At 41.0% G+C, this 18,327-nt stretch overlaps 1 protein-coding gene and 1 pseudogene across 3 annotated transcripts in view; both read right to left on the bottom strand.

The window, feature by feature from the left end:
• The window catches only part of PTPN2 (protein tyrosine phosphatase, non-receptor type 2), a 68,263-nt gene that overhangs the window by 49,507 nt on the left and 429 nt on the right, over positions 1-18,327 (bottom strand). The gene's annotated exons all lie outside the window — the stretch shown is intronic.
• Positions 7,192-7,447, bottom strand: LOC105002439 (annotated as a pseudogene).

The following is an 18,327-nucleotide window of genomic DNA, read 5'->3' as shown; positions in this document are numbered from 1 at the left end:
AGATGGCTGGATGGCATCACCGACTCAATGGATGTGAGTTTGAGTGAACTCCAGGAGTTGGTGATGGACAGGGAGGCCTGGCGTGCTGTGATTCATGGGGTCGCAGAGAGTCGGACATGACTGAGCTACTGAACTGAACTGAATATTCCATTGTGTATATGTACCACAACTTCTTTATCCAGTCATCTGTCAATAGACATCTAGGTTGCTTCCACGTTCTTCTTATCTAATTGCATTGGCTAGAACCTTCTATTCAATGTCAAATAGAAATTATTTTTTTCTCTGATTTTGGAAGAACTACTTTTAACCACAAAGTGTAATATTTGGTTTAGATTTCTGGTCAATATCCTTTTTCAGGTTAAGAAGGTTCCCTCAGTCTCCAGTTTACTGAATGCTTCTTTCATCATGATTGGGTGCTGAATTTTATTCAGTTTTCCCTGCATTCATGGAGATAATCATAAGTTTTCTCCTTTAATCTGGTAATGTGCTGACTTACAATAATAGATTTTCATTTAGATATGCATGGGCATGCATTTAAGGTTTCTCCATGTCTTTTCATGGCTTCATAGCTCATTTCTTTCTACTGCAGAATGATATTCTACTGTCTGGTCATACCATTATTTTAAGATGTATGCATCTACATATTTAAGTTGACCTCTAATTTTCTTGTCCCATACAATTTATTCAGTTTTAGTATCAAAGCTCTACCAGTCCCATACAGACTATTACCTTTCAGTTTCAAACACTTTTCCATGAAAGCATATTATAACAAACTCCTGTGACTGAGTGAAAAGAGAAAAAAGCTTCATTTCCACCAATTAAAAAGTTTTAAAATGTCAAATAGTAAATTTTATATGTAAAGCTAAACATATTCAGGTCTAGGCTTATATCTGTATAATTTCAAACACTACATGAAGAGTTGAAACACTATAGAGTACAAGTAAATTTATATTCCAAGTTAGTAACTGATATAAAAGAAAAACATGAAAACTACCAAAACACGCGTGTTTCTGTTGACAGCTCTTCTGCATCAAATGCAGAGAAACAGTTGACAAAAATATGAAATTTTAACAACAGGCAGGAAAGGAGAGTGAAGAGATGCTCAGACATGCTGCTGCAGGGGTGTAAACTATTGTAATGTTTCTGTGAGAACAATCTGATATGGTTATAATTTGACCCACCAACTTTACCTCCAGGATTTATATCACAGTCACACACCAGTGTAACAGGATGTTCACTGTCGTTAACAGTGGACATCGGCAGCAACCTCAGGGCCCATCAGGAGTGACATGGAGGTGAGGGGAGGAAGGGGGACAGGTGGGAACCAGGAAAGGGACACAAGCGCTACAAACATGTGCGTGGGATGGTCTCGGGCACACAGATGTCGAGTAGCTCCCACCTCCATCCACGCAGACACAACTGTGCCTGAGAACACAAGGCACACTTCTGGAAGGAGTCAAAGCATTAGTAACTTGTGGGGAGGAAGAGGAGGGTCAAGATTTATATCGTTGTGTTGTGCTGTGCTTAGTCACTCAGTCGTGTCTGACTCTTTGCAACCCCAGGGACTGTAGCCCTCCAGGCGCCTCTGTCCATGGGATTCTCCAGGCAAGAATACTGGAGTAGGTAGCCGTTCCCTTCTCCAGGGGATCTTCCCAACCCAGGGATCGAACCCATATCTTCCGCATTGCAGGCGGATTCTTTACCGTCTAAGCCACCTTCAGAAAAATATAGGTAACAGGACACTCCATGTTCCTACCAGTGAGTTTAAACATTTGTTACCACTTTTTGCCATATTTGTTTCTAGTCTTTTTTAGGAAAGGAATAAAGCTCATTGTATACAGCTTTTCTCTATCCTGCTTCTCTCTCTTCTATGGTAACCCTCCATCCTTTTAACTGTTTTTTTACTGGAGACCTTTTGAGCCATTTAAATTTTTAACCATATGTTCACATATTCTTCAGTTTATATATTACTGACGCTTTAAAATAAACTAGCTAAAATACAAATAAATACTAGTATAATATCAGTCTTAATGCTAATGTGTAGTTTTAAAATCATATCAAAAAGTTGTTGCAACCCACAGACTGGGAGAAAATAGCTGCAAATCATACATCTGATATGGGATTAAAATTCGGTGTATGTTAAAAAAAAAAACACCTCATACAACTAAAAACTACAACAAATTTTAAAAAGGGCATTCTACCAGCCCTTCCTCAATACCTCTGTTATGCTTATACAACTATTTTTCACAGTTAAGTCCATCTGTTCGCTGCTGTTTCCAGTTTTTTTCTTGAAAAAACTTTTTTTGTGTATACTGTAATGAAACTGCTGATATGACAAAAGAAGAAAAAGGCAAGGTCCCAAGTATTGGGGTATGGAAGTGATCTTAATGTACAAAACACCAATTCAGTCACTCAGTAATGTCCGACTCTTTCCAACCCCATGGACTGCAAATGTACATGTACAGAACACCGTAATGTACAAAACGCCATAAAACAGTCAAATGCTTGGGGTTAAGAAATACATTCGTAACAAACACATTTTCTCAATTAATTTTTTAAAAAAGAATTCTACAGAATCCAGTCTCTCAAACTTCCAAAGCTATCATTATTATTTGTTCTCCTTTACCTTTAATTTCAGTGCATTTAGAAAAAAACCCTTCCCCCTTGTGGCTCAGCTGGTAAAAAATTCGCCTGGAATGCGGGAGACCTGGGTTCAATCCCTGGGTTGGGAAGATCCCCTGGAGAAGGGAAAGGCTATCCACTCCAGTATTCTGGTCTAGAGAATTCCAGGGACTATACAGTCTAAGGGGTCACAAAGAGTTGGAAACAACTAAGCAACTTTCACTTTCACTTTCCAGCACTTTAGAAAACAGCTGTAGAGGTATATACTAGCTGCTTGCTCCAATAGACTTTTTCTTACTAAACGTTTCTGAATGTAGTTTTTTGACTTACAACAAGCCCAATTAAAAAGCTTGTATTTCCCAAACTCCAGTACAGCTAAGAACAGTCATGGGGCAGTGCTCTCTGGCCAATCAGTGGGAATAAGCAAAAATCACTTGGTAGGCTTGCAGGAGAGTTGTGAGCAAGAGGGCTGGCTCATTTGAGCACAGGCTCTGACGTGGGGGTGGCAAAGGGCAGGAGCTGTCCTGTGACCCTACGGTGACAGCACATTCTGAGGAAGGTTAGGCAGAACGAGAAGAGGGTCATAGATGGCATGATGGAGCCACAGGAACAGGCCTGGACTCCTATCCCAAAAGGAAGTCCCCATTTGTTAAGTCAGCTGTGGCTTGATTTTCTTTTCTTTTCCGAGCAGCTAAAGAACAGGTCTCGTAACTAATACAGACAACAGTGCCAAATCTCAACAGTAATCAGATCTGACACTGAGAACAGATTTTGAGGACCACCTAAAACATAAATATCAATATCCTCAGATATCAGGGAGAAATATCAATAATCTCAGATATGCAGATGACACCACCCTTATGGGAGAAAGTGAAGAAGAACTAAAGAGCCTCTTGATGAAAGTGAGAGTGAAAAAGTTGGCTTAAAGCTCAACATTCAGAAAACTAAGACCATGGCATCCAGTCCCATCACTTCATGGCAAATAGATGGGGAAACAGTGGAAACAGTGGCTGACTTTATTTTTTGGGGCTTCAAAATCACTGCAGATGGTGATTGCAGCCATAAAATTAAAAGGAAGGAAAGTTGGAAAAGGAACTTTTTCTTAAGTTTCCTTCCTTAATTAGAAGGAAAGTTATGACCAACTTAGACAGCATATTAAAAAGCAGAGACATTACTTTGTCAACAAAGGTCCATCTAGTCAAGGCTATGGTTTTCCCAGTGGTCATGTATGGATGTGAGAGTTGGACTATAAAGAAAGCTGAGCACCGAAGAATTGATGCTTTTGAACTGTGGTTTTCGAGAAGACTCTTGAGACTCCCTTGGACTGCAAGGAGAGCCAACCAGTCCATCCTAAAGGAGATCAGTCCTGGGTGTTCACTGGAAGGACTGATGTTGAAGCTGAAACTCCAATACGTTGGCCACCTGATGGGAAGAGCTGACTCATTTGAAAAGACCCTGATGTTGGGAAAGATTGAAGGCAGGAGAAGGGGATCACAGAGGATGAGATGGTTAGATGGCATCACCGACTCAATGGACACGGGTTTGGGTAAACTCCGGGAGTTGGTGATGGAAAGGGAGGCCTGGCATGCTACGGTTCATGGGGTCGCAAAGAGCTGGACATGGCTGAGCGACTGAACTGACTGACGAAGACATAAAAATAATTTTTAAGCACTTTGTGTACACAATAAAATACTTGGTGTTTCTCAAAATGGGGAGGGGAGGGGAAGCGCTAAACCACCCCCCAGGTCTGCTATACCCAACAGAGTATCCACTGATGTCCTCCTGCTGAAACATCCCCCTCCTACCACAGACAGAACCATGAACTGTGGCCCTAAGTACCAACCAAGGATACTTCTGTCAGTGGTAAACCTGTTAACCTGAGGTCTCCCGACCCCCCCAGAGTGCTGACAGCGGGCTGGCTGGCTCTGCTGCGGGGTCGCCTGTGCCCAGCAGGCCATCTAGCAGCAGCAGACCCTCCCCCATCTGTGACCAACACACCCACCAATACCCAGCTGAGAACCACTGAGCTCATCTAACACCCAAGGCCACCTTTAATCAGAGGTAAATTTAAGTGGGGAAGATCTTTGTTTTAAAGAATTTAACCCCAAAAAACTTATATTCTATTGATTTCTATATGATTTTTGCTCAAAAAAGCTAGGAATAATTGACTTACTCGTTATTTCTCTGTGGCAATGATCCAAAACATATCTAACTCATGCACAAAATGTCTTTCATGGAGTTATTTATGATGCTGAAAGGCTAGAGATAACCTGAATGTTCACTTCAGGGAAACAATATGAACCATGAACAAATCATGGCACATCCCATGCAGGCATTCCTGCCAGCAGTCACATAAACTCATACTATCTTGGAATGGTAATACACAACATAAACAAAGGCATTAACAAATCAATAAATGGAACTGGGCTATTTGGGAGAAACTTTCATTTAGCTCCTCAGCTGTATTTCAAAGTTACTTGCACGTGTGAGTTGACTATGTTAAGATTGACCAACATCTCCTTTTCCCAGGGATCTGATGCAAATCTGACCTGTTCTTCCCTAAAGATAACTTGTCTTGCTTTTTCTTTACCCTGAATACTTAGAAAGGTCAGCAAAATGGAGCCAAGTTTTTATGCTTTTTAAATGTATTCCTGGTAAAAACTTTGACCTTGAGTTTCAAGGCTTCTTTGGCTCAGAGATGTTCTTCACTATCTCCTCAGTTCCTGATTCATCTGTCTCCTCTGTCCTCTCTTTCAGAACTTTAACCAGACATTTGAGAAATTCCTGTGCTTTAAATGCTCTCTTACTATTAATCTTTCTCCTAAATTCCTAAATGTGAGGTTTTTGTTTTTCAAGTTAACTTGGCATTCTGCACAATCTATTCTGCTAGGGAGTCCTAAATTTTCTTTACAGTCACATTTTATAACTTCAAGAACTCATTCTTGATCTCAGCTTATTTTATTTTTGCAATCTTCTCTTGTCATATTGGGGATCTGAATTCCACTTTTCTCTCTTTTTTATACTATTTCACATGCCCTAAAGGACACAGTTTCATTTTCTTCAAGTGCTGAGTTTTTCATATCTCTAATATTGTGTTTGTTCATCTCTACAGGAAAGTGCCCTTACCCAAACTTTTGTGGATGTTCACACTTTACTATCAAAATTCCCTAAGTCTCAAGTATGTGGGTGGGACCCTTCTCTAGTGTCAAGTAATAACTTTTTTCCCCTTATCACTCTGTTTTGGTCATTTCAATAAGAAAGAACAACAACAAAAAAATCTTCTACTGCATGGGATTAAAGACCTAGAAAATCATATCCGTTTCTCATTTTCTGACTTTTCTTGCTGTCAATTTTTTTTCTTACTGTCAATTTTTACTGCTATTTGTACAACTGTGTCTGACAACTTTCTCTTTAAAATCAGACCTCAGACTTGAAATTATCAAGGACCAAGTCTATTAAGTGCATAAGAAAAGCATGTTCACATTTAAAGTAAACACAAAAAGAGGATTTACATTTGCCTGAAGATGAGCAGGCTGGAGCCAAGTCAAGGAGTAGGGGAAGACGGGTCCAAGTAGACAAAATAGCTGTGCAAAGTCACAGACATGTGAACATACATAAGGAATGAATGAAGAATGACTGATTGGTGTTCTGCAAGAAGCATAAGCAACACAACACTTGTGGTTCACAAGAGAGGGAAATGCAAGACTGAAGGATGAGCAAGTGGCAAGAGATCAGATCATGCAGGCCTTTGTTCATGCTTCACTCACCCAACACACACATAAGACCCTACAAATTATGCAAATGGTGTTGTAAATGGATGGGCAGGAACAAGGAAAGATGGATTACTCTACATATAGTATACTAAAAGCAGTTATTCAGAAAAAATTAATTGATCAGGAACAAGACAAGGATTTCCACCTTCATCACTTCTATTCAACACAGCACTGGATGTTCAACCTGAGAACTAGGCAAAAAAATATTAAGCAATCCAAGTTGGAAGGAAAGTTGATGAATTACCTCTACTCACAAAAGATGTGATCTTGTGTGTAGAAAAACCTAAAGAATCCACAAAACAACTGTTAGAGCTAATACACATTCAGAAAAATTGCAAAACACAAAATCAACACACAAAAATCAGCTGTTTCTACATACTAGCAATGAACAATGCAAAAAACTGAAATTAAGAAAACATACCCATTTATAATAGAATGAAAAGGAATAAAACACTTAAGAATAAACTTAACCAAAATGGTGAAAGATCCGTACTCTAATAACTATAAAAGATGGCTGAAATAAATTAAATACAACCTAAACAAAACGGAAAGCTACCTCATGCTCATCGACTGGAAGACAGTATTAAGATGACAAAATGATAAGAAGTGATTTTCTTTTTTTTTTAATCAAATACATATTTAATTAAGAAACTAATAATGCAATATTACCCAAACAAAATGTAAGCACACGTTCAATTATCATGTTCCATATTTCAGAGAAGAGGCATTAAGGATTTATGCTATAAGTTTATTTACAAACATATCTAGGATGCTGAGTTCAAGGGATTGATCCTTTTAAGAGACTGCACCTCTTAACATGCTCCTCTTCCTATCTGTCTCATGGATTACTTTTTAAGCAGTTGGTGTCTTACTATAAAGAAAGGTGCAGCAAATCCAGACCCAAAGAACAAAGTCATCATAGCTAGTAATCTCCACTTGTTTTCCACTGAAAATGGTATATTCTTCCCTGGACCCTCCTCATAGTGGCTCCGACGAACCACAGAGGTTGTGAACCTCCGGATGCTCTATCCCAACATAGCGCTGTTGGACGCTCTACAAAAGATCCAGAGACTGGAGGCGGAAGAAATGGCGGCTGCAAACCTACCGCTCCTTGCCTCACGACCTTGTTCCTCTCAAGAAGTGATTTTTCAATGTAATCCCTATCAAAATCCCTATTTGTTCAATGTAATCCCGATCAAAATTCCAATGACAATTTTATAGACATAGAAAAACTCATCCCAAAATTTATATGAAAAGTCAAGGGATGCAGAAAAGTCAAACAATACTGAAAAAGGACAATAAAGCTGAAGAATCACACTTGCCTGATTACAATATTTATAGAGCTACAGTCATCAACCCCATGTGGTATGCCAAAAAGATAGACACAGATGAGTAGAATAGAAGAGAGTTCAGAAATAACCCTCAGATCTGTGGTCAACTGATTTTCAACAAATGGGCCATGATCATCCAACACAGAAGGGACAGTCTTTTCAAAAAACAGTGTTGGGAAAACTGGACAACCACATGCAAAAGAATGAAGTTGGATTTTTACAATACACCTCACAGAAAAATTAACTAAAAATGGATCAAAGACCTATTTATAAGAGCCAAACATAAGAAAATCTTAGGAGAAAACATAAGGTTTGAAAATCTTCATGATCTTGAATTTGGCAATGGTATCCTAAATTATGACACCAAAAGCACAGGCAACAAAGCAAAAATAGACGAACTGGATGTCATCAAAACTGAAGACTTACTTGCATAAAATGACACTATCTAAAGAGTAAAAACCCACAGATTGGGAAAAAATATTTATATATAATATATCTGATGAAATATTAATAACCAGAATATATAAAGAACTCCTACAATTCAACAAAACAAAAATTTAAAAATAGGCAAAGACAAATACTAGCATGGACAAAATCTGAAATACCAACAACACCAAATGATAACAAGAGTGTGGAGCAACAGAACTCTCATTCACTGCTGGTGGGAATACAAAATGGTTCAGCCATTCTGAAAGACAGTGTGGTGCTTTCTTACAAAACGACACAAACTCTTAACATATGACCTAGCAATCAGGCTCCTCGGTATTTACCCAAAGGAGCTGAATACTTATGTCCACATAAAAACCTGCACATGGATGTTTCTATCAGTTTTATTCATAATTGCCAAAACTTGGAAGCAACCAGTATGTCCTTCAAAGGCTGAATGGATAAATAAACTGTGATACACCCAGATGACAAAATATTAATCAGTGTGAAAAAGAAATGAGCTATCAAACCATGAAAGACATGGACGAACTTTAAATGCAGATTTCTAATTGAAAGAAGCCAACCTGAAAAGGCTACATCCTGTATGATTCCAACTATATGACATTCTGGAAAAGGCAAAACTATGGGGACAATAAAAGATGAGTGGTTGTCAGGGGTTGGAGGGATGACAAGGTGGAGCACAGAGGATTTCTGAAAATACTCTGATGATGGCACAGTGATGGTCAGAGGTCATATAATACATTAGTCCAAACACACCGATTATACAACACCAAGAGTGAATCTTAATGTTAAACTATGGATCTGGATGATTATTGGCAGTGTAGGTTTATGGATTGTAACAAATGTACCACTCTGGTGGGGAACGCTGATAATGGTATGGGGCCAGGGGTGTATATAAGAAATCTCTGCCTTCCTCTCAATCCTGCTGTGAACCTGAAACGACTCCAGTAAAGTCTTCATTAAAAACAAACCAAAAAAGGGCAAAGGACTGGAACAGTCATTTCTCCAAAGATATAGATACAGTCAATAAGCACATGAAAAAGATGTTCAACATCCTTAGTCATGAGGGAAATGCAAATCTAAACCTCAATGACATAACTACTAGGCAGGACCATAATTTTTTAAATGGAAAATAAAAAGTGTTAGTGAGGGTATGAAGAAAGCAGAATTCTCAAACATTGCTGGTGAGAATGTAAAATGTTGCTGCCACTGTGGAAAACAGTTTAGCAGCTCTTCCATGTTAAATATAGAACAAAGGTCTGTCTAGTCAAGGCTATGGTTTTTCCAGTGGTCATGTATGGATGTGAGAGTTGGACTGTGAAGAAAGCTGAGTACCGAAGAATTGATGCTTTTGAACTGTGGTGTTGGAGAAGACTCTTGAGAGTCCCTTGGACTGCAAGGAGATCCAACTAGTCCATTCTAAAGGAGATCAGCCCTGTGTGTTCTTTGAAAGGAATGATGCTTAAGCTGAAACTCCAGTACTTTGGCCACCTCATGCAAAGAGTTGACTCCTTGGAAAAGACTCTGATGCTGGGAGGGATTGGGGTCAGGAGAAGGGGACGACAGAGGATGAGATGGCTGGATGGCATCACCGACTCGATGGACGTGCATTTGAGTGAACTCCAGGAGTTGGTGATGGACAGGGAGTCCTGGCATGCTGCAATTCATGGGGTCACAAAGAGTCTGACAGGACTGAGTGACTGAACTGAACTGAACCGTATTATCCAGCAATTCTACCTGTATGTCCAAACCAAAAGAATTAAAAACAAGGACTCCAGGACTTCTCTGGTGGCTCAGTGCATAAGAATCAGCCTGCCAATGCAGGCAACTCGGGTTTGATCACTGATCCGGGAAGATCGCACACACCAAGTGCACCATAACTACTGAGCCTGTGCTCTGGAGGTCAGGAGCCGCAACAAGAGAAGCCACTGCAATGAATGAGTAGTCCCTGCTTAACGCAACTAGAGAAAGCCTGTGCACACAACAAAGACCCAGACCAGTGAAAAATAAAAAAACAAAACAGGGATGCCAATGAATATTTGCACACCAATGTTCACAGCAGTATTATTATCAAGAGCCAAAAGGTGGAAACAATCCAAACATCCATTAGCAGACAAACAAAATGTGGTATATCCATACAAAAAAAAATATTCAGCCATAAAAACGAATGAGGCTGCTACAGATGACATTGTTCAACCTTAACAACATCATGTTTAGTGAAATAATTCAGATACAAAGAGAAAAGTACTACACGGGCCCATGTGTATGAAGGATGTAGAGAGGCAGATTCATAGAGCTCAAGTAAAGGAGAGGTCACCAGGGACCAGAGGAGGAGGAAATAGGGAGTTACTGCTTACTGGGGACAGGGTTTCTGTTCAGGGTGCTGAAAGGGTTTGGCAAATGGGGATGATGGCTGCACAGCACTGTAAATGGAATAAATGACTCTGAATTGTATACATTAAAATGGTGAAAATGGCAAATTACTTACATTTAACCACAGAAACAATTTGATAGGGTGTCTACCTCATTCCTCATACCAAAATCAAACCCTGGTTGAGCAATGATTCAAACGTAAAAGAAATAAAACCATAAAATTGTTGAAAAACATTGGAGAAAGTTTTTTTGTAATCAGAGAACAGAGAAAGCCTCTCTGAGCTATGGCACAATAACTTAGAAAAGGCTGATAAATCTCATTTCATTAATATTTAAATTTTCTACATGAAAAACTATCATAAATAAGGGCAAAATATATTTTGAAAAATATTACAAATAAATATTACAATTATGAATAAAATTTGAAGAAATATTTGTAATATATGACAAAGGTTTAACTTCCTTAATATGTAAAGAGCTCTAACATACCAGAAAGGGAAAGGAAATACAAGTGACTTTTAAAAGTAAGTACTGTTAAACTTCATTCATAAGAAAAGAACTGCAAAATACAAAAACAGTAAGACCATTTTCCACCTCATGAACAAAGATTAAAAACTAGGCATACAAAGGTGTAGGAAACCGGCACTTTCCTACACTACTGACGCGGACGTGTGTGTACATGCTCTTTGCAGCACTGCTCGTAACAGCTAACGGCCAGAAATAACCTACATGTGCACAGATGAGTGCTTAAATAATGAACACTGTTCAGCTGTTAAAATGAACACGTGAGATCTATATGGAAGGATTTTCTATATGTAAGAGTAAAAGCAAGGTGTAAAACAGTATGCTAACATTTGTTTTAATGGTGCTGGACAGAGAGAGGGAGGGAGAGGGGAGACAGGCAGGCAGGCAGGTAAAGATGGGTGTGAATGGAGAAGCACAGTGATCGCCCACAGGAAGGAACCAGGAAAGGTAGGAGCAGTGACTTGCTCTTGCATTGCATGCCCTTCTATATTTTTCTCACTCTTGCCATATTCCTGAAACCCCAACCAAGCCATTTACTTATTCAGGTATTAAAACATGAGCTCTAAAATTCAGTACTGGATTCCTATCTGGACCTGCTGGTTAACTGCAGCATACATCTGGAGAAGCTGAATCTCAGTTTTTCTCATGTGCGACCACCTGTGAGATAATCCACATGAAGTTACATAGTATCTGTCTGATACAAAGGAGGAGGTTCAAGCAAGATAAGCTATTTTATTCTTATTAAACTCTCTTACTCAAAGAGGGCCTCTCAGAAAGCATGATACACAGCAGGACATACACCAGGAGGAATCTGATCTCCCCAGACAGTGAAGGGCACTCTCAGAGCCATAACCAAGCCTGAACACTCTTAAGTAATGGAGTTTGAAGGATGTGAGACACTTAGCTTCACACTTCACTGTGTCCATCCACAGGACCTTCATACAGAGTACAGGCAAAAACATCTGACTAATAAAGAGAACACTGAGCCATCATATAATTCAGGATTCCCTTAGGGATCTTAAGTATGAAGGAAGAAATTTTGGTATTTCTCCCATAATTACAAACAACCAATTTGGGATTATCTTAAAGATTTTTTTTTTCCTTATAAAATTAACATCTCTTTTCCCATTTCCTAAATTCTTACTTGCTGTTTCATCACAAGAGTTCAGGATAGAATATTCTACAGTACAAGGATACATTTTCCGTATACTATGTAAAAAAAGGTATGTACCAAGTACTAAAATATTGTTTAATATTGTGTAATTTTCTTACCCTGATATTACTACTAGTAATAGGGATTTCAAAAAATAAAAACTTATGATTTGAATGCAATGCAGGAGATCCTGTTTCAATCCCTGGGTGGGGAAAATTCCCTGAAGGAAATGGCAACCCTAAGCCTGGCAGGCTACAGTCCATGCGGTCACAAAGAGTCAGACACGACTGAGCAACTAACCTCACATCACATCACCTACGTTTTGTAATTTCATTGGTTGATACAGTTGCCACTGTCATAGAGAACCTGGACTGTCTGAGGTCCCAACCTTAACTAGGAGGAGCGGACCACCGTCCAGGAACCTTACTCCAGCCCACTTTAAGAACTCCTGGAAGCACGACTAAGCAAACTGTCAAGAGGAAATGATAGCTTTCAGAATACAAAACTGTTTGAATACAGTGAAAGAAACAAAGTAATTCAGCATGAGACTTTCTCTAGAGGAATGCAGGCAGTGTGACACAAAGTTATCAGTGATAGAGACATGAGCCAAACAAAGCGACAGAACAATGAGCTTATTAAGTTAGAGTACTGGGTGTGAAAGAGTAGGAGCATATTAAAACAAACAAACAGAAAAATGCCAGAAATCCACAGACACAAGTTTCCTGGAAGTCAGCAATCCCAATGGTCCTCAGGGCCTATGATGCCCTTGAAATCATACACCAAATCTAGGGGAATTGTACGTATGTGGTCATGTCTCTTGTTCACAGGTTTTAATCTTGCTGCGTGTCTAAATGTGTCCACGATCCTTAAAAGCAAGGATTTCACTGTTTACTACACCATAAATACTACATTAAATTATCACTATACTCAATACATTTAAAATAGCACTGTACTCATTTCAGACAACAGCCCAGCAGGCAGAACATCATCCCAACTAAGAATGTAACAGAAAAGCTTAATATTCCACTCAGAACAGCAGAGTCAGAACTCACATGCTGTAACACTAGCTGGCTGAACCATATTTGTTCCTTGGCTATCAGCTGCTATGTTGTAATGGTATTATCAAAGGTTCTAATAAACTAGTAGGTTTAAATATTCTCTGCCCCTAACAGTTTACCAGTAAGAGATAAAAATTTTAATGGCGCGACCAACAGGGAACAGAGTGTGGAGAATCTAGGTAAGAATTTCCAGGGGAAACAAATCATAGGAATGCTGAGAAAGTGAAGAGCATTTAACTTAATTTAGCACTTATGTAAATTTTAATTCTGCTTTCCTAGATTTTATCTATGGTTTACTCTCTGGAGAGAGAACAGAATAAGAAAACAAAGCAATCAAGCAGGGGATCAGAACTGCAGGAAGAGACACCAAGAGCTGAGCTACAGACTTCCTCAGCCTTGGTGGCTAAGGCTCTGTGCTTCTTAGTGGTTAGCTACTTCCTAGTGTTAGTGGCTAAGGCACTGTGCTCCCAATGCAGGGGGCCCGGGTTCGATCCCTGGTCAGGGAACTAGAGCCCACAGGCAGCAACTAACTGTTCGTATGTCACAACTAAAACTCGGTGCAGCCAAATAAATCAATAGATACATTAAAAAAAAAAAAGAACTGTGACAGTTTTCCAACAGGGAATAGCAAATTCTTGTGGATACTAATGATCTAAGAGAAACCAAAAAGGGTTACTGGAGATTCTGTTTTAAAGTCAATACCCTGAACAAGAGCAAGCTAGAAAGTGCAGGGCCAATGCAGCCATCTGGAATTCCATGATTCTAGGTATCCATAACCTAGAGAACTAGGCTTCTTCCTAGGTGGCTCAGTGTAAAGAATCTGCCTGCCAATGGAGGAGACCCAGAAGATGTGGGTTAGATCTTGGGGCTGGGAAGATCCCCAGAGGAGGAAATGGCAACCCACTTCAAGTATTCTTGCCTGGGAAATGCCATGGACAGAGGAGCCTGGCAGGCTACAGTCCATGGGGTCAAAAAGTCAGACACAACTCAGCACCATGAACACAACTTACAGAACCTGTCAAAGGCGAAACAGTACTGTTTCCAGTTCTATATCCTTCACCAGGGTATCATTCTCCGGGTTGCTTTTCCTTAAAATGGTGGTTCTGACCGTCTGAGGAATCAGAGAGTTCCATTTAAGAATCTGACTGAAGCCCTGAAATCCCCTAGAAACCACATCCCCAGGGGCATTCAAATAAGTTTGCAGTTTCAGGGCACTTGGAAATCCCTTTCCAGTCTAATCCATGGGTCCCAGACGTGGTTTTCAAGGCCTCCAGTCCCACAAGGACCAACCTATTATAACACATCCCACTCTCTCCTGCCATTGAAAATGTCATGATTCTTTCAGCGCCACTGTCTCAAGCAGATCATAAAGGAAGCAACAGAGGCTGTCATGCTGGCAGAGCAGGGCAGGCTGCAGTGAGACTCAGGAGCACAGGCTTTGAGTTCCTAGTGGATGTGGTAACCCTACAGCAGTCACAACCTCGTGCTAGACGGGGTCACCTCAGCGGCAAGTGAGGAGCTGGAAGAACCAAGGTGCTGACATCTCACAGTAGTACTTTTGTTTAGTGAATGCTAACTGAGCATCAGGCACACCTTAGGCTACAGGCAGATGGTAGGGAAACAAAGGAAAATGAGGCAGTCCCCAAGGAACTACACAGACTGGCAGACAGGTGTACAACAATGGGATTCATATGCTAATGAGAGAGCATTCAGAATCAAAGGAACAAATAGCTTTGCCACAGTGGTGATGTGGTAAAGAATCTGCCTGTCAATGCACGAGACGTGGGTTCAATCCCTAGGACGGGAAGATCCCCTGGAGAAGGAAATGGCAACATACTTTTCCTGCTTAGAAAATCCCATGGACAGAGGGGCCTGGTGGGCTACAGTCCACAGGATCACAGAGTCAGACATGACTGAGCGACTAAACAACAACAAAATGACTGATGTCTAGTCTTGAAGACATTTTCCAAGACAAGTAAGGTAGGCAGAGAGTATGTCCAACTTGTCTAGTATGTCCAGGCAAAGACTCCAAGGTGTGAAAACACAAGTGATTCTCAAGGAAATCAAGGAGTTTAATATGGCAGCAAGCCCTGAGTACTTACATTAAGGCTGGCAGAACATGGAACAGATACTGCAAGGGAACAGTTTTAGAACAAGACAGCTTTGATTTTTCCTCCACACTGGCTGCCAAGGTAAGTGCCAGAAGAATAGAGTTCATTTGATATTTTACTTCTAAAAATCAGCTGACTCACAAATGATAAAAACTGCTCTTACTCTGACAATATTTGAACCATGAATTTCTATTGAAGAAAAATGACCAGTTAAGTATTCCACAAACTCTGATTAATCACCCGAATTCTTCCTGAACTACCACTTACAAGAAACATTACTCCATAACTTAGCTTTTGCCACTTCCCTACAGTTTTAGTTTCTTCCCCGAAAGGCTCACACAATTCCATTCCTTTCCTCTGCCCTTCTAATGCCCCTGCTGATTCACATGGCAATCAGCAGCAACAAGGGAAAGGCAGAAAGGGATCGTGAACATTTCTCAAAAAGCTAGAATTAACCTCAGACTATATTAATGCTACTAGCTTGTCGATCAGACCAAATTAGACCTTTCCAGCAATCTCACTTCTGCCAGCCGCGCCCATTCACAGCAAGGCTTTCCACACTGTGCTCCTGGTCCCATCAGCCCCTACTTCCTGAAGCTTCTGGCTCCAATATTCATCCCTTCTCTTTCTTCAATCTCCAACCTATCTCTTTAGCCTCCCCCGCTCCTTCCGGATCATGTAAACCATCAAGTCACCCTTCTGTGGTAGGAAGTCAGTGTTCAATAAACACATATTAAGTGCCCACTAGATAGATGCATGTCCTGCAGGAATCCTGATGAGGCACTGAACACAAGCAACCAAGAGTGAGCTCTAATCCAGTCATTCACTCCCAGAAACCTCCCATGTCACAAGTTACCTTGTAAAAGCAACTGTTCAGAGAGGGCAAAAAGGAGTAAGGGGCCAGAGTTCAGACTAAAAAGAATACATTTCCTTTTCTTACAGGACTTTGACTGATAAGGTATAAAGTAAAAGTTCTCACACACTAAAAGCAAGTCTAGCTCTTAGTTCTAGTCAGTTTTTTTTTTTTGCTCAACAGCAAAGCCTTTCTTTTCCTAACCAAATTAGTATTGCCAAAAAAAGCACAACTCTTCTCAAACATTATCATCAACATACCCTCTGCTGTGATCTACAAAGCAGAAAGTCCACTGAAACACTTTTTTCTACTCAAACAACAGTGGTTTGCTTAATGGAAACTGCTGTCCTGAAGTCCTGTGCTTCTGCATCACAGCCAATGCCAGGCCTTGAAAGGGGTGGCCATAGGTACATCCAGGGGATCCCACCCTGCCAGGGAGGGCCGGGAAACCACCCCCCTCCTCGAGGAAGTGAGAATCCAAGGACGAGGAGGAGGTAGTTAAGCAAAGGTGGGAAGAAACAGGGAAAGAAAAGTTGTGCGGAGGCAAAAAGAACTGTCTCTACAAAGGTCTTAAGAGGACAGACAGCACATTTCAAGGGGCAGAAGAAACCAGTGGAAAAGTGGGAAGAAAGACACATGGGGAGGCAAGACCCGTGGTCTCAGGAGCTGTGGCGGGGTTTCAAGGCACCATTCCAGCTCTGTCCCCCATCTGACTTCTGTTTTCCACTCAAATTGCTCTCTTTAAGGAACCTGTTGATCTTTGAGACATTAACTCAATGGGCCTCTTGGATTGTGACCTTGTTGATGCCCACTACAGCACATGCCTACTGACCATCAGCTCCCTCCACACCCACCACCGATTTACTCCCATTCCTAAGGCTATTCCTCTCTAGTCTTTTTGCAAACTTCCCTTTCTCTACCTGTGTCCTTAAAAACTGTTGTCTGTCAAGATTCTGTACTTGGCCTTCGGTATTTCCAAACCATCTGCATGATTTTTACTGACCTAACTAAAGCTCTTGTCCTTCCCTTAGGAAAAAAATTAAAATGAAGAGCTTTGACCAACCTACTAAAGGACTCCTAGGCAGAAGCCCATGAAGAGTTTCCTGAACTCCATGCCACTGAATACAATTTTTAGTGGATATAAATGCATTTTTCTGATGAGATGAATTATAGTTCTCATGGAATATTCAAAGGTACTTACTAATGAAAACAAAAAAAGTCAAAAGTGCTTTATCAAAATGTCCAGGTGAATGAAGCTGTAGCAAGCACCACCTCTTCTCAAACCTGGATTCTGATAAACTGCCTGCAACCTGGGGACAGTCGTCTCTTTTAATACAAATGTAACTAGAGAAGACACAGCTGGCACCCTCTCACATAAAGCTTCCTACGAGAATCCGCATTTAAAACTTCCTATTATTGGGAAAATCCTTACCAGTATTCTTTGCAGTGAGTACCCAATTCTAACGCACGCTGACCCACGTCGATCAGGGTATTTATTACACGTCCTGCTAACGTGCTCAAGAAGAAAACGTTACATTACGAACATAATGACAAGAGGAACTTTCATCTAATTAAACGGGAAGGGGGAAAAACCCGGGAGCAAGTAGATTTACAGGAAAGCCCTTTTTGTCGTCTGACTGTACAGACAGCGACCTGAGGAGCCAGAACAGCATTTACCTCACACCACTCACTATAATCCTGGGAACAACATGCAATGATTAGCAGGAGGGAGCGGACAACTAGATCATTTGAAGACATAAAATGAAGTTCTACTCGCACAGAAAAGGTCCGTGGTTGAGTCGGGAGACCGTCCCAGGGCACGTCTCCCCGAGGAGACCAGAAATCAAGCCTGGCGCCCGCGTCCGCACAGCCGCCTCACGACATGCGGAGACCCGACCCCGCCGGCCCGGCCTGGGGTCGCGCGGCAGCCCCTTGGAGCCTCCCCTGACTCACCGAGCTCCTTCCGGAAAGCTCTGAGGGGGCGACCGCGCGCCGAAGGCGCTCAGGCAGCCGCGAGCCGACCGCCCAGCCAAGGTCCCGCGACCCTCCCAGGACCCCCGACCCTCAGCCGCCCCCTGCCC

This window comes from Bison bison, unplaced genomic scaffold, assembly GCF_000754665.1.
Source record: "Bison bison bison isolate TAMUID 2011002044 unplaced genomic scaffold, Bison_UMD1.0 scf7180017864453, whole genome shotgun sequence".
Taxonomy (NCBI): domain Eukaryota; kingdom Metazoa; phylum Chordata; class Mammalia; order Artiodactyla; family Bovidae; genus Bison; species Bison bison.
The sequence above is the reverse complement of the archived record's forward strand: the minus strand, read 5'-3'. Positions and strand labels throughout refer to the sequence as shown.